The sequence below is a fragment of the Dama dama genome, chromosome 30 (assembly GCF_033118175.1).
Source record: "Dama dama isolate Ldn47 chromosome 30, ASM3311817v1, whole genome shotgun sequence".
Lineage (NCBI taxonomy): Eukaryota > Metazoa > Chordata > Mammalia > Artiodactyla > Cervidae > Dama > Dama dama.
Window position 1 is genome coordinate 51,121,705 of NC_083710.1, and position 14,180 is coordinate 51,135,884.

The window sequence follows — 14,180 nt, forward strand, 5'->3', positions numbered from 1 at the left end:
GAATTAGTAAAAGCGACGTATTTTATGGACTGAGCACTCACTGACTCTTTTCCCTTGTTCATCTGATTTATAAAACCGCCATCAGCTCTCGGGAGTTTCAGGGGATGATTACAGAATAGAACGTATAAAATCCATGATATTACCAACTTCTGAGTGGTCAGAAGATGATTAGGTAGCTCGTGAGTTATTGTTCTACCTTCTGGCTTCTTCTTGCTTCTGCTGCCAGAGTTCTGGCCCTTTTGTTGCATACTAACACTGCCTGGAAGGTGGAGAGCAAGAGGGAGAGGATTTGTTTGCTTATAGCTCTCATCAGAAGCTTAGAGAAGAACAAGATTTATAAGAATATCAAGGTGTAGGTATTTTTCATAGCACAGTGAATCCTTGTCTCATAGTTCACTGTTGCTCTAAGTGGAGATCTGAGAGCAGGAAAATAACAGAACTAGCAGCCTGTCATTTTAACTGTATTTACATGTGTTAGACAGTGCCCTTCATCATTATCCTGATCTCCTTTTCCAAAACAGCATTTTCCAGGTAAGAGTCTCCTTCACTGCATGCTTGCTGAGGCAAGAAATAGCCCAATGTTCTGACCCTTGTTGATAGGGACCACCAGATCCTGTCAAATGAGAGGGTTACCATCAACATTTAATATATTAATGTATATTTTTCAAAACTGGTTTCACTTCCACCTCTTTCTATGAACAGCTTTAGCAGCCACCAACTAGGAATTCCATCAGCCCTCACTTCAAGCACCAAAGAAGCGCACCTTTTAAATGGAAATCACTGTGCTAGCTACATGACTGCATTTTTGCTAAAATATGTGGTTTCAACTCTCAGCCAGCTCCAACCAGATTCCTGCTCTTCAAACATGCCTACATAAAACTGCTAAAACCACTACTAGTTGCAAGGCAAAATGAACTTAAAATCATGGTTACAATGACATTTGGGTATATTTAGTTTCATTTTTTTCCTCTTTTTTGTTTTTTTTTTTGTTGTTGTTATTGTGCATCATACATCAGGTAGAGTCACAGGGAAATGGTGATTTTTCCCATTTTCTTAACCCACACAAGATAATTTCTTATGATTTTACCTAATTCTGACTATATGAACAGAAAAACTGTATCTTGAGAGTTCTGACAGATTTCTAACTAAAGTTGGTTAGGAAGGTGCTAGTATCTGTTGAAATCTAAGGTGTAAGTATACTTGACATACATTCTGCAAGTATAAACATACCAAAATGTACTTTGAATAACGGAATAGTTTAGTAAACGTTGGCTAAATTAAAGAGAAAATAATAAAACTAATCTAAAGTAGTGGTCCTTTGCTGAGGACTTATCTGCCTCCCAAGTGACATCTGACAATGTCTAGAGACACAGTGATTCATCACAACTTGAAGGAAGGGAGATGCTACTGGTACCCAGTAGGCAGATGCAAAGGGTACTGTTAGATGTAATACAGTGTGCAGGACAGTCATGGCCCCAGGACAAAGAGCCAGTCTGAAATATCAGTAGCACCAGGCTGAGAAACTTTGATCTAGACATTTAAGAATTTGGACAGAAAGGTATCACATCTTATAACTTTCAAATGCATAACTATGTCCTAGTTTCAAAGTCTCTAGCAAAGCAATCAAATCATACATTGGATTAGCCATCTTTTCTGGGTCTATCCTCAAATAAAACAATCTACTATCATGTGACTCATCACTGGTCACTTCCACCAATACAGCCCTCACTTTCTCGAACACCAGGAATTATGCAATGATGCACATTAAATTCTTGAGTGCTGTCTTCACACCACACGGTGAGACAAAGACTGTTTCTTTTCCATCTGATCTCTAGAGAAGAGTCCCTAGCAGAGGGGGTTGGAGAAACTCTTTGTAGAGGAAAGTAACCAATTTCACAACCACGTAATAACATACAGCTACTTAGGCATTCAGTCATTCCAAAGGCACTGAAGGCATTAGATCATTTAAGATGTATTTTGGCTCCAGGCAACAGAAACTGGCTCAGGCTGCTTCATATTAAATGAATGCGCATGCATGCTAAGTCCCTTCAGCCGTGTCCAATTCTTTGAGAATCTATGGACTGTAGCCCACCGGGCTCCTCTGTCTATGGGGCTTTTCCCAGGCAAGAATACTCGAGTGAGTTGCCATGCCCTCCTCCAGGGGAATCTTTCTGACCCAGGGATTGAACCTCCATCTCTTAAGTCTCCCACACTGGCAGGTGGATTCTTTACCACCGTGCCACCTGGGAAGCCCCTGGAATGATCCTCAGCAGCTCACAGAAAGGAAGGTACAGATGAACAACCAGAACTCAGGTAGCCCAAGACACAGGGATGATGCAGACAGATCAACCAGAAATTCACAGATAAGTCTCCTGTTGTGCAATCCCACTACAAAATGATTCCTTTAACACTTGTTCATAACTGCTAAACTGAGTCAAGAAATTTAGTATCAGACTCATTGTGTGGTCTTACATATACCTGTAAACATCAACAATTTAACATTTAAAGTTCTTGAAACACCATGCACTAAGGACTCCTTTGCCAAGAGATCAAATGAACAAATAGCCAAAGAAAAGAGGATATTTTTGGTGGTCCCATTTTCATCAAGACAAACAGAGATCACTTGGGAAGTCGTATCACTCAAGGAAGACACAGGCACTTAAACAGCAACCAATTTGGCTGGGAAAGTTAGTCTCACTGCGTGACAGATTCCAAATAACTGGTGTGAGAGTTGATCATCTAAATTATGCTATGTTTATATCTTAATGAAAGCTTAAAATATGTTAAATATAATGCCTTTTCTGATGTACTTTTCAGGAACATTATAATTGAGGATCTCTTTCCAATATTTTCAATAAATATTATGAAATACATCTGCTGCCATCATGCTGGGAAACTCTTCTTACCCATACCTTCAGCCAAGTTGAGGAAGTAATTAGAAAAGCTTCTTAAAATCTGCATTGCTGATTAGGTCAGATGATTAGCTAATCTACATAGTTGCATAATTCCACTCTATTTTTATTAAATGTGGGGTAGGGGTATATCTACCCTCCCTAACCTCCAATAGTCTTTGAGTTTCTCAGCTCATTTAGGGAACACTAATTCTTTGAGGTGCCCACAGACAGAAAATGGAAAAGTTACCAGGGCATTAGAACCAAAAACAGCTCTCTCTCTGAGTAAGAGAGTACCAAGTGAAACCATTGAAAAGAATGCTATAAGCATCTGAAAAGAATCTACATTTCAGATTTTGTTCCTCTTAAATGAAAAAGGGATCAGACAGCAGTAGATGGTCTAACTCATTGCTGGACAAAGTGTCATCCCTGAGAGAGAGGTACTGGGAACATGGTGTGAAATTCACTCCATGTCATGAAATCCTGAGAGGATAACTGCAGAAACCCAACACCTGAACTTGAACCTATTTACTCTTTCAACCTATTTAGTCTTTCAAACACCCACCTATAACCACTGTCACCATGAAGATCACTCCAATTAATCTTGTCTCCTTGAGTTCATGCCCTTGTGTGATTGCTTCCCCCAGCAACTATGGACTTGGTTAGATGACCTGAAGTCATTCTAGATTGAGTGGACACATTCCAGCCACTAGATGACTGCATTCACAGGAGTGACTAGCATGAAAACTGCCCAGCTAAACCCATTTCAAATGTTTGCCTTACAGAACTGTGAGTAAATAAAAAGAGTGCTATCCAGTCTTGGCCTGGAGAATTTCATGGACTGTATAGTCCATGGGGTTGCAAAGAGTCAGACACAGCTGAGTGACTCTCACTTTCACGTGCCAGTCTAATAAATTGGGGGTTGGTTTGTCACAGCACGCCAGGCTTCCCTGTCCTTCACCATATCCCGGAGTTTGCTCAAACTCACATCCATCAAGTCAATGATACCATCCAACTATCTCATCCTCTGTCACCCACTTCTCTTCCTGCCTTCAATCTTTCCCAGCATCAGTCTTTCCCAATGAGTCTTCACATCAGGTCTTCACATCAGATGGCCAAAGTATTGAGCTGCAGCTTCAGCATCAGTCCTTCCAATGAATATTCAGGGTTGATTTCCTTTAGATTGACTGGTTTGATGTCCCTGCAGTTCAGGGGACTCTCAAGAGTCTTCTCCAGCACCACAGTTGTAAAGTATCAACTCTCTGGCTCTCAGCCTTCTTTACGGTCCAACTCTCACATCCATATATGACTACTGGAAAAACCAAAGCTTTTACTAAATGGACCTTTGCATATGGCTGCCTATAGTCAATTAAAACTTAGGACTTAATTACATATGGGACTATGGAACACACTCTTCATAATACATTTGTACAACTGATATGCTGACGTCATTTGGCTTCAGTTGCTCAAATATAGGCTTGACTTTTCTAGCATATCAAGATAGATGATGAGAGAAAAATTCATAAGTAAATAAAGCTTGACTCAGAGGACAGTGAACTTCAGGATCAGAACTGGCTCTTCTGGCTCTCACTCTACTTACTGATGCTTTGACAATGCTCTGTTGTCTTACTTTCTAAATTTTTGTTACTGCCAATGGGGGCAGGAGGAGAAGGGGACGACAGAGGATGAGATGGCTGGATGGCATCACTGACTCGATGGGCATGAGTTTGAGCAAACTCCGGGAGTTGGTGATGGACAGGGAGGCCTGGCGTGCTGCGATTCATGGGGTTGCAAAGAGTCGGACACGACTGAGCGGCTGAACTGAACTGAACTGAATGAGACTACTTCTCTTCATAGTAGCAAGTGTCATTGTCTATGTAACCCCAATGAAGATTTAAAAATCCAATCAATTATGTAAATCCTGGGATGTGGGTACTGTGTTAATATATATGCAATTTATTCATTTTCCCCAAATTCCTATCTGCACATTTGACAGTGTAATGGCTTCTTCCCCCATTATATTAAATACTAACTTTATAATGTTATTATAATTCCCTAGTGCAAGGTCTTCTTCTAAATGATAGTACCATTGGAAATCTCTGCAGCTTTCAAGACTGTTGGTTGTATCTTTTCATTTTCATGCCCAGCCTCTTAATTAATATTGACTGAGGGATTTGGGGGGAAACTAGTACCTGTGGCTGGTGATTTTTCTTTCGGCCAACCAAAAATTAATTCTCTTATTTCACTAACACTTTGAGGCTTATTACATTCAATGGTTACACCTGATACACCTGTAAAGTCTTCTAATTTTCTTGACATGTTATCTTCAGTCCCCTCTTCTGCAGAAGCGAAAGCAGCATTCTCCAGCACTGCACCATGAGTTTCATTTCACTTTCTGTATCAGAATCAATCACTAAGGTTTTTTGTCTCTTTGCTGGTCTAATATTCACACTGAATCAGAACTATGTTATGAAGAACTATCATCTTCTGAGACACTAGCACATATGTCGCTTGGACAGTAACAGAAAGTAATCTACATAAAATTCACCAAAAAAATTCTTCTTCATTCAAAATTTTGTGATGCATCATTTTTGAAAATTTGACATTTATAATATATACAAGGTTGGAACAAGAACATAACGGAGCAAAATGTGAATGATAATGACAACCGTAAGTTGTATAATGAACCCTTGATCAATTTTAAGCTCTAGTGATATGCCCTGCCAGAAGCTTTAACAACTCTGCACAGTGATTGTTAACTGTATCACTCTTTAAAATATATTAATATGTCCCTGGTCAATAATGTGCTAAATCTCTCTCCGTCCCTTGACTTCAGGGGTAGGCACACTAAGGCTTGTGGGTCTTGCCACCTGATTTTATAGATAAAGTTTTATTCCACCATGCTCATGATTTTATCTATGGCTGTTTTAGGGCTACAATGACAGACTTGAGTAGTTGTCACGGAAACCATATGGCTTGCCATAAAATACCATCTGGCCTTTTGGAGAAAGCATTTGCTGACTCTGCTGTAGACTGTTTAATTCCTTTGAGTCTCTCTCCCTCTTACTTTCTTCAAATCTTCTCTCTGCGTATACCTAAATTTTAGGTACCCCTTCAAATCTCTTTACCCACCCTCTTATTTCTGTCTCTCTTTATTCTCAGTAATTCCACAATTTCTACAATTTCAGTTACTGTCTCAGTGGAGATGGACACTAAACTCATGTTCCCAGCTCTAACCTCTGCCCTCAATCCCATTTTATTCATATTTCCTGCATTCTACTCCATCTGAATGTCCAAAAGTAATTTGAAAGTCCAGTCCTATTCTTCTTTCAAGCCTCAGTGGAGACCCATCATTCTTCTGGTCACCCAGGTTGAGAGCTCTCATTTCATGGGTGTGCCTTTCATTCAACCAGATACTAACTGCTACTGCATTCACCCCACAGTTCTTTGGAGGTCCCTTCCTTTCTTTTCATAATAAACTCAATAAGCTTCCTCAAAGTACTGCTACATATTTCATTTGTCTTCTGTGGTATTTCCCTAGTAATTAAGTGAATGAAGGATGTCTAGAGAAATAGATTCCTCAATCAGTCCTTATTTGAAAGCACTGAATTTTTCCCACCACCTGAACAAAAAAGGTTCAGCAGCCCCCACTAATCATCCTACAATTTCATTTTTCATTTGGCACTGTTATGTGTCCTATCTCTGAAGTCCCTTAATCCAGTTATTAATACATATGGTTATTCCCGTCTCCCGTCTATGCACAATTCAGTCAAAAAAATTCTACACCCTTCCTAAAGAATAATACTTTCTTTTACAAACCTTCGGTTCATTTTCTAACAAAATGTAAACGTTCCTTTAAAAAAAATGCTCATATTTTTGTACTTATGTATTTTCATGGCATTCTTGCACTTTCCATTTTGAATTATACTTAAGCCTATATTTTCCAGTAGTCATGTATGGATGTCAGAGTTGGACTATAAAGAAAGCTGAGCACCAAAGAACTGACGCTTTTGAACTGTGGTGTTGGAGAAGACTCTTGAGAATCCCTTGGACTGCAAAGAGATCAAACCAGTCAACCCAAAAGGAAATCAGTCCTGAATATTCCTTGGAAGGACTGATGCTGAAGCTGAAACTCCAATACTTTGGCCATTTGATGCAAAGAACTGACTCATTTGAAAAGACCCTGATGCTGGGAAAGACTGAAGGCAGGAGGAAAAGGGGACGACAGAGGATGAGATGGTTGGATGGCATCACTGACTCAATGGACATGAGTTTGAGCAAGCTCCGGGAGTTGGCGATGGACAGGGAAGCCTGAAGTGCTGCAGTCCATGGGGTCACAAAGAGTCGGACATAACTGAATGACTGAACTGAACGGATCCTTATTTTACACACCTTTTTATTCGGTCTACTCCTTGAGAAATCATATTGATTATATTCCCTTGTACACAGTAAAAAGTAATATTTACTGATGAAGATGATGGTAATAAGTGCAGATCTCTACTTGAACTGATCACAGTGGTTCCCAGCTTGCAATTTAATGATAAAAGTGTCTATGTCAGGTTTTATTTTAAAAATTACATTCTGAGTTATATTCTAATATTAACATTCATGGGGCAAAAGTCATAATCATTAAATTTCTGTTACTCTATAAAATATCAGTTAATTATATATATTTTAGGGTTTGTATAAGGCCATAGAATAACATGGAAGGAAAATGTTCTTAATTTTTTGGTTACTTTTTAAGGTAAATTACATTTAATAGGATTTTCTTTTCTTTCAGTAAAATATTTTAAATACAACAACATACATGTCACTTCTACAATATGAGTTTCTGCTTGGAAACTGAAGAGGAGGAATTCACTCATTTAAAATACCATTTAAAATTAATGTTTGTTGAGATTATCACAATATTAACTAGGGTTTTACCTTTCTAAAGAATGACTAAAACTACTTTTCTTATTAATAAAAAGAACAAGAATAGAGATTTACAATTGTCTTGTGTTCACAGGACCTATGCCTCAGAGCACACAAGGCTTTTGTGATTAAAAAAATTCATAAAATTTTCTATTAATAAGTGGAATTTTACACTGTGCCTCCACTAACGTTATGTAACTCTCCAGAGTTGGCCAAGACTTCTGAACTCCAAGAGTCTTCTGAGATTTCACAGACCACTGTTTCCCTCTCCATTTCCATTTTGTCAATTCATTACAACTGCTCAAAACCCAAGCTAACCAGCTCCAACTGATTTATTCAAAATTGAATCTCCTTTAAGAAGAGATGATTTAAAACACTTAAAAGTAAAGTGAATTGGTGGTGGGCCCATATGGTGAATAATGAGATCGTCAAACTCCTTTTCCTTTGGAAGGCACAAAGAAGATGACTTTAGACATTAATCCATGGCATTTTAATCCACTTTTCTTATTTCACTTACTTGGTCTTTCTGCTCTGTGTTTTCTGGTTTGCCAACTGGGTAGAATTGAATCTTGCAAGAAACAGATAAGAGACCTGCTATAATGATTTTAAGTACCACTGAATCATGATCCTCAACTTAATATCAAGTGTTCAGATCTAATAAACACTTCAGAAATGGAAGAAAATCTACTTTGAACTTAATAGTTCCGTTTTTGTATCAACGAAGCTCTGCATAGTTAGTTGATATGGAAATGACTTCCATTTACAAGAAAGGGGTTATTTTTTGCTAGTTTCAAAGTAAAAAGATTAAAGAAGTTGGCACATGGGACTTCCCTGGCGGTCCAGTGGTTAAGGCTGTGTGTTTCCACTGCAGGGGGCACAATTTCGATACCTGGTCAGAGAACTAAGATACCACACGCTGTGTGGCATGGCCCAAAAGTACAAACAACAACAAAAAAACCCTAAAACAACTTGGCACGTGAGAGTATCACAGCATGTTTATAATCAAAGCTGCTGTCGACCTCAGGTATGCGCGTGTCCTCATGGACTCTTTAGGCATGAAACACGCACAAATGTTTGATATTATTTTCTTTGAATATAATAATAAGGAAAAACAGATTTTTAATTGGTAGAAACTTGCGACACTGATGTTTGGGTGACTTCTAAAACTTACAGTGCTCTAACACAGGGGTCCCCCACTTCCTGGCCATGAAGTGGTATCAGGCCACACAGCAGGAGGCGAGTGGTGGGCAAGACAGCAAAGCTTCATCTGTATTTACAGCTGCTCCCCATCACTTGCATTATGCCTGAGCTCTGCCTCCTGCCAAATGAATGGTAGTACAATAAATGTAATGCCCTGAATTACCCTGAAAACATTCCTTCTCTGCCCCCCGTCCATGGAAAAGCTGTCTTCCACGAAACTGGACCCTGGTGCCAAAAAGACCGTGGGGACCGCGGCTCTAAGAGTATGCATTCTGTACATCATCCACCCTGACTTCCTTAACCAAAGCTGCCACAACACCTCCTCAGCACTAAGCGTCAGCTGGCCCTGAGGCCAAGCTGAGATCAGAGAGGCGCGGATGGGTCATTTTAATCCATGCAAGTTCATCTGCTAAAAATAGAGCTCTTCCTCCATGTCCACCCCATTCACACTGTCAATTAAATAAGATGTCAAGGATCAAAGTGACTCTTCAGTATCATTAGTCATTTTTCTCCTTCAGCCACTCCAAATCCTGAAAACCAATCCCTCCCACGGCCTCTCACATCCAACCATTGTGGACATAAACATAAAATATGAACAGACATCACACTTAGGACCCAACAGTTGCCCTCTCATACTCTTGATTCAAAATTGAGTTACATTATTTACAGCTTTTCCCTGATGCTATTTTTATTTAAGAAATTCCACATACACACAGACTGATCACTTATTTGATTATCCCAAAAGATGAAAAAACTTAATATTCACAGTACTTCTTTCAGATCATTAAAGAAAGTAAAATATCACAGAGGGAGTTGACTCTGCATTTTCCCCCTATTTTGTTTCCCTCTTCTATATTGTCCAAGTGTACATAAGTTTTAACGTTGTTACTTGGTATGTATCAATGAGTGACCACCAATGAGGGTTTGCTCTTTAGAAAGTACATATATAAAATTCTACAGTTTATTTTCACTCAACATTATATGTTGAGTGAAATATTTATTTATATTCTTAATTTTTCTAAAGTCACTCTAGGTATCTCTTCTCCCAAATACAAGAAGGACGCAGCATGCTACAACTACCCCAGGGGTCATTCCCACCTTCCCCAGGTTCTTTTTCACTACAGGACATCTTTCTTCCTTTGGTGTTAGTTCTAGAAGGTGTTGTAGGTCTTCATGTGCTGGGTATGCTCAGTCCCTTCAGCCGTATCTGACTCTTTGTGACCCTACGGACTGTAGCCAACTAGGCTCCTACATCCATGCAATTTCCTAGGCAAGAATCCTGGAGTCTGTTGCCATTTCCCTCTCAAGGGAATTTTCACAACCCAAGAATTCAGCCCAAGTCTTCTGCATCTCCGGCACTGCCCGTGGATTCTTTACCACGGAGTCACTGGGCAAGCCAAGTTCTTTTTCATTGTAGCCCAGTATTCTGCTTCATGTGTTACTGTCAAGAGTTAAAGCTTATCTCTTCATGCAGATAGTTATATTTTTTAAAATCATTTCTAAGCTCAGCTTCCATTTCAGGTTCTTTTCTTTCAAAGAACTATCTTATAGTTCTTTCAGCAAATTTGTGTGGGTGGTAAACTTAGTCAATATATGTATGATTTTTTATTTTTATTTTTTTTTAATCTTACTGTCAGTTGAACTGACTTTTGTTGGGAACAGAATTCTAGGATCCCTCACTGTCCTTTGAAGAGACTACGGCATGTCTTTCTGGTATTTGTTGCTGTTGACAGCCTCTGTCATTCTTTAATTCCTTTGTAGAAAAGCTTTCGAGATTTTCTTTATGACTCATGCTTGACAATTTCACCACTCTGTGTCCAGAGGTGGACTTCTTTTTACTGACTTGTCTATAACCCAATATTCATGTTATCCTTTAACTCTCCAAAATTCTCAAGCCATTCCTCTGAATATCGCTTCTCTGAATATATTCTATTTAGACCTATTTTATAAAAGTTCTTTTAGATAGATGTTGGAACACTTCAGTTTATGCCCTTAACTTTTCCTTCATGTTTTGGGTCCCCCCCCCAAAAAAAAATTTTTTTTTTTAACATTGCCTTGTTTTCAGGGTAAAATTCTCAGTAAGATCTCTCAGTTCATATATTCTTCCACTAAAGAACTTTCTCAACATAGTCAAAATAACAATCTGGGAATTATCCTAGATATATTTTTTTCTTCTTCCTTGACAACCATCAGGGCAATGAGTTCTGTCCATCAGATACCCATTCACATTGGCTTCCTAAAATAGCTTCCTAACTTTTCTCCTTTCTTTTATTCAGTCCTTCATCCACAGACTTAAATATTACCATGTTACTCCCATCTATTTACATGCTTGTCTCCCTAGAGTGTTCGGTAAATACAGACTTCTCAGTTTGGCTTACAAGGCCTGGGATAACCAGATCCATAGATAACTCTAGAACCCCACTTCATTTCTGATAAATACCCTACAAGTGAACCATACCAACTTATCTACTTGGATAATGTCTCTATCTACTAGGATCTACTATGGTCTGACATATTGCTAGGACATTGCATCTTTTGTTTTTTAATTGCTTTTCCTTCCTCATTTATGTGGATGATGTAAGTAACACTTTCCTCTGAGAAACACCCTTCTCCTGAAGTTACAATCACTCCCTTTCAACCTCTAAGCTTTGCATCCCTTTATAGTCTATCTCTGTGGCTCTACACTTATCTGTATTGCAGCACTCATCTCACTATAGTCTTGTCTCCTTTATCCATTCAACTATGAGCTTCTTGTGGGTATTGTCAGTGCATCGAACAGGGGGCTGAATCATAAATGTGCATTAATCAAACGAGTAAGTGAATGAAAAGGAGTACATTGAATAATTCCTAGGTGACATGAAAGGTTAAAAAAATAAGAAATATTTTTTCAAATTAACCTGGCATTTCCAACTTTACTTAATTTTGGTAAAGGAATAAGAACATAGGAAGAAAATAAACAGTGTTAAAATCATCATATTCATTTAATGATAAGTGTGAAGACATTTTTCCCCTATTGAAATGTTGCACCATAGGGAATACAATTCAAGAAGTTTATATAACAAGTCAACTTGTTTCATCTAGTTTATAAAGTAGAACAGTTTCTAGGTGGCAAAATTTTAAAAGTATGAATATATGTGTATATATATGTATGTCTCATGTATTTATATTTATATATACATGCTTAAATGGTTCAGTGAGTAAAGAATCTGCCTGCAATGCAGGAGACGCGGGTTTCATCCCTGGGTCAGGAAGATCCCCTAGAGTAGGAAATGGCAACCCACTCCAGTGTTTTTGCCTGGAAAATCCCATTGACAGACGAGCCTGGCAGGCTACAGTCCACACGGTCACAAAGAGTCAGACACGACTGAGAACGAGCACAGCTCAGTTCAGTTCAGTCGCTCAGTCGTGTCCGACTCTTTGCGACCCCATGAACTGCAGCACGCCAGGGCTCCCTGTCCATCACCAACTCCCGGAGTCCACCCAAACTCATGTCCATCAAGTCGGTGATGCCATCCAGCCATCTCATCCTCTGTCGTCCCCTTCTCCTCCTGCCCCCAATCCCTCCCAGCATCAGGCTCTTTTCCAGTGAGTCAGCTCTTTGCATCAGGTGGCCAAAGTACTGGAGTTTCAGCTTTAGCATCATTCCTTTCAATCACAACACATGCTTAAATAAGGAACAGCATCAACCTCTTCTTTGAGCGTATTCTAACATGCCCAGATACGAAGTGACCACTGCATTCTGTACCTTACAAACACATAAGTGTCTCTAAATAAACCACGAACTGGCTGAATAGTAATAATATGGCCAGTATTCCTTATACGGTCTCTGGAATGAGGTATGAAATAGTGTTAACAAGAAGAGTCTGAGTGTGCTGACTTAATCCTGCTGATTAACCATAATTCTGTTCTGTGTTTACCATAATTAAAAATACAGAGCACAACACTGAAGGACAGTTATAAACCATTCGGTGGCTTGTAAACTGCAAACGTTTTAACTTTCCACTTAGACCATGCAAAATTACACAGTTAAAAGTTGTTTAAGTTATAGTTGAAAGGGGTTTACTTGTTAAGTGTGAGGGGCTTATCGTGGTGATTACTGCAAAAAAAATGATCACAATTGGCCAAGGAAGGAAATAAAAGGGCCAGTTACTATGCTGTCCTACTTGCAAGGTAGATAATGAAAATAATTGGAGGCTAATGGCACCTTGATTATTGTAGATCATACCAACCAATGGGTACAAGGATGCCAGGAAGCAGGGGTTTGCCAGTTAGTGTCCATTTGTTAGATGAGAGGCAGGTCATGTTTCATGACAACCATCACTTTGAGAGTAGGTTGGAAAATACCTATTACCACATATCATGATACCAATCCATTTTGGAAATCATACAACATATTTTACTCTCTGATAAACTTCATAAAATAGGAAGAAAACTATAAAAACATAGAAAAGTAGCAGATGAGACTCAAGAGAAACTGACACAAAAACTGGAAAATGTCCGATTTTACTATGAAGCTATTCTCTGTAACCAAACACACATTTTCTGGCATTTATTTTCCAACTCTGAAGAAGGCATTTCTGAACATCTGCTATATAAGCTAGGATAATTTTAAAGCTGTAATGTTGTAATGATTATTAGCTATTGGCTAGTACTCAGAATTTTATTGAACTCATTAATCTAAGAAAAATAAATACAATTATAACGGTGCTAATAAACGCTGGCTATATTTTTATTTGGTGGTTTTCCCTTGTGTTTTTCAGAAAATAACCACTACCATGACAAGGCAAGCCTGATCAGGCACGTCTGTGCTGTGTATGCCTGTCTAACCAATTCCCTGCTCAAGAGCGCTCCAGGCAGGGACCAGATTTGTGGGAAAAGGACACAGATGTCGATCTCTGAAACTCAGTCAACCACACTTTGACAAAATTTCCCTACACCTAGGAAATGTTAACCTATAGCTTGAAGCTGTTGTTGCAAAATACTGCAAGAAGCTGGAGAAAATGGAAATACATAATATGGTACCATAACATCAATACTTAGCCACATGGAATTACCTCATGCAATTCATATACACACACACACACGCATATGAATTTAAATATAGATGATTTCCTATGTAACATTTTAAACCTTGACAAAAATAAAATGATTTAAACTTTCAATGTACCTGATCTG

General features: G+C 38.8%; 1 protein-coding gene across 9 annotated transcripts in view; it reads right to left on the reverse strand.

The window, feature by feature from the left end:
- Positions 1 to 14,180, reverse strand: part of KLF12 (KLF transcription factor 12) — a 657,687-nt gene that overhangs the window by 134,652 nt on the left and 508,855 nt on the right. The window lies entirely within an intron of this gene.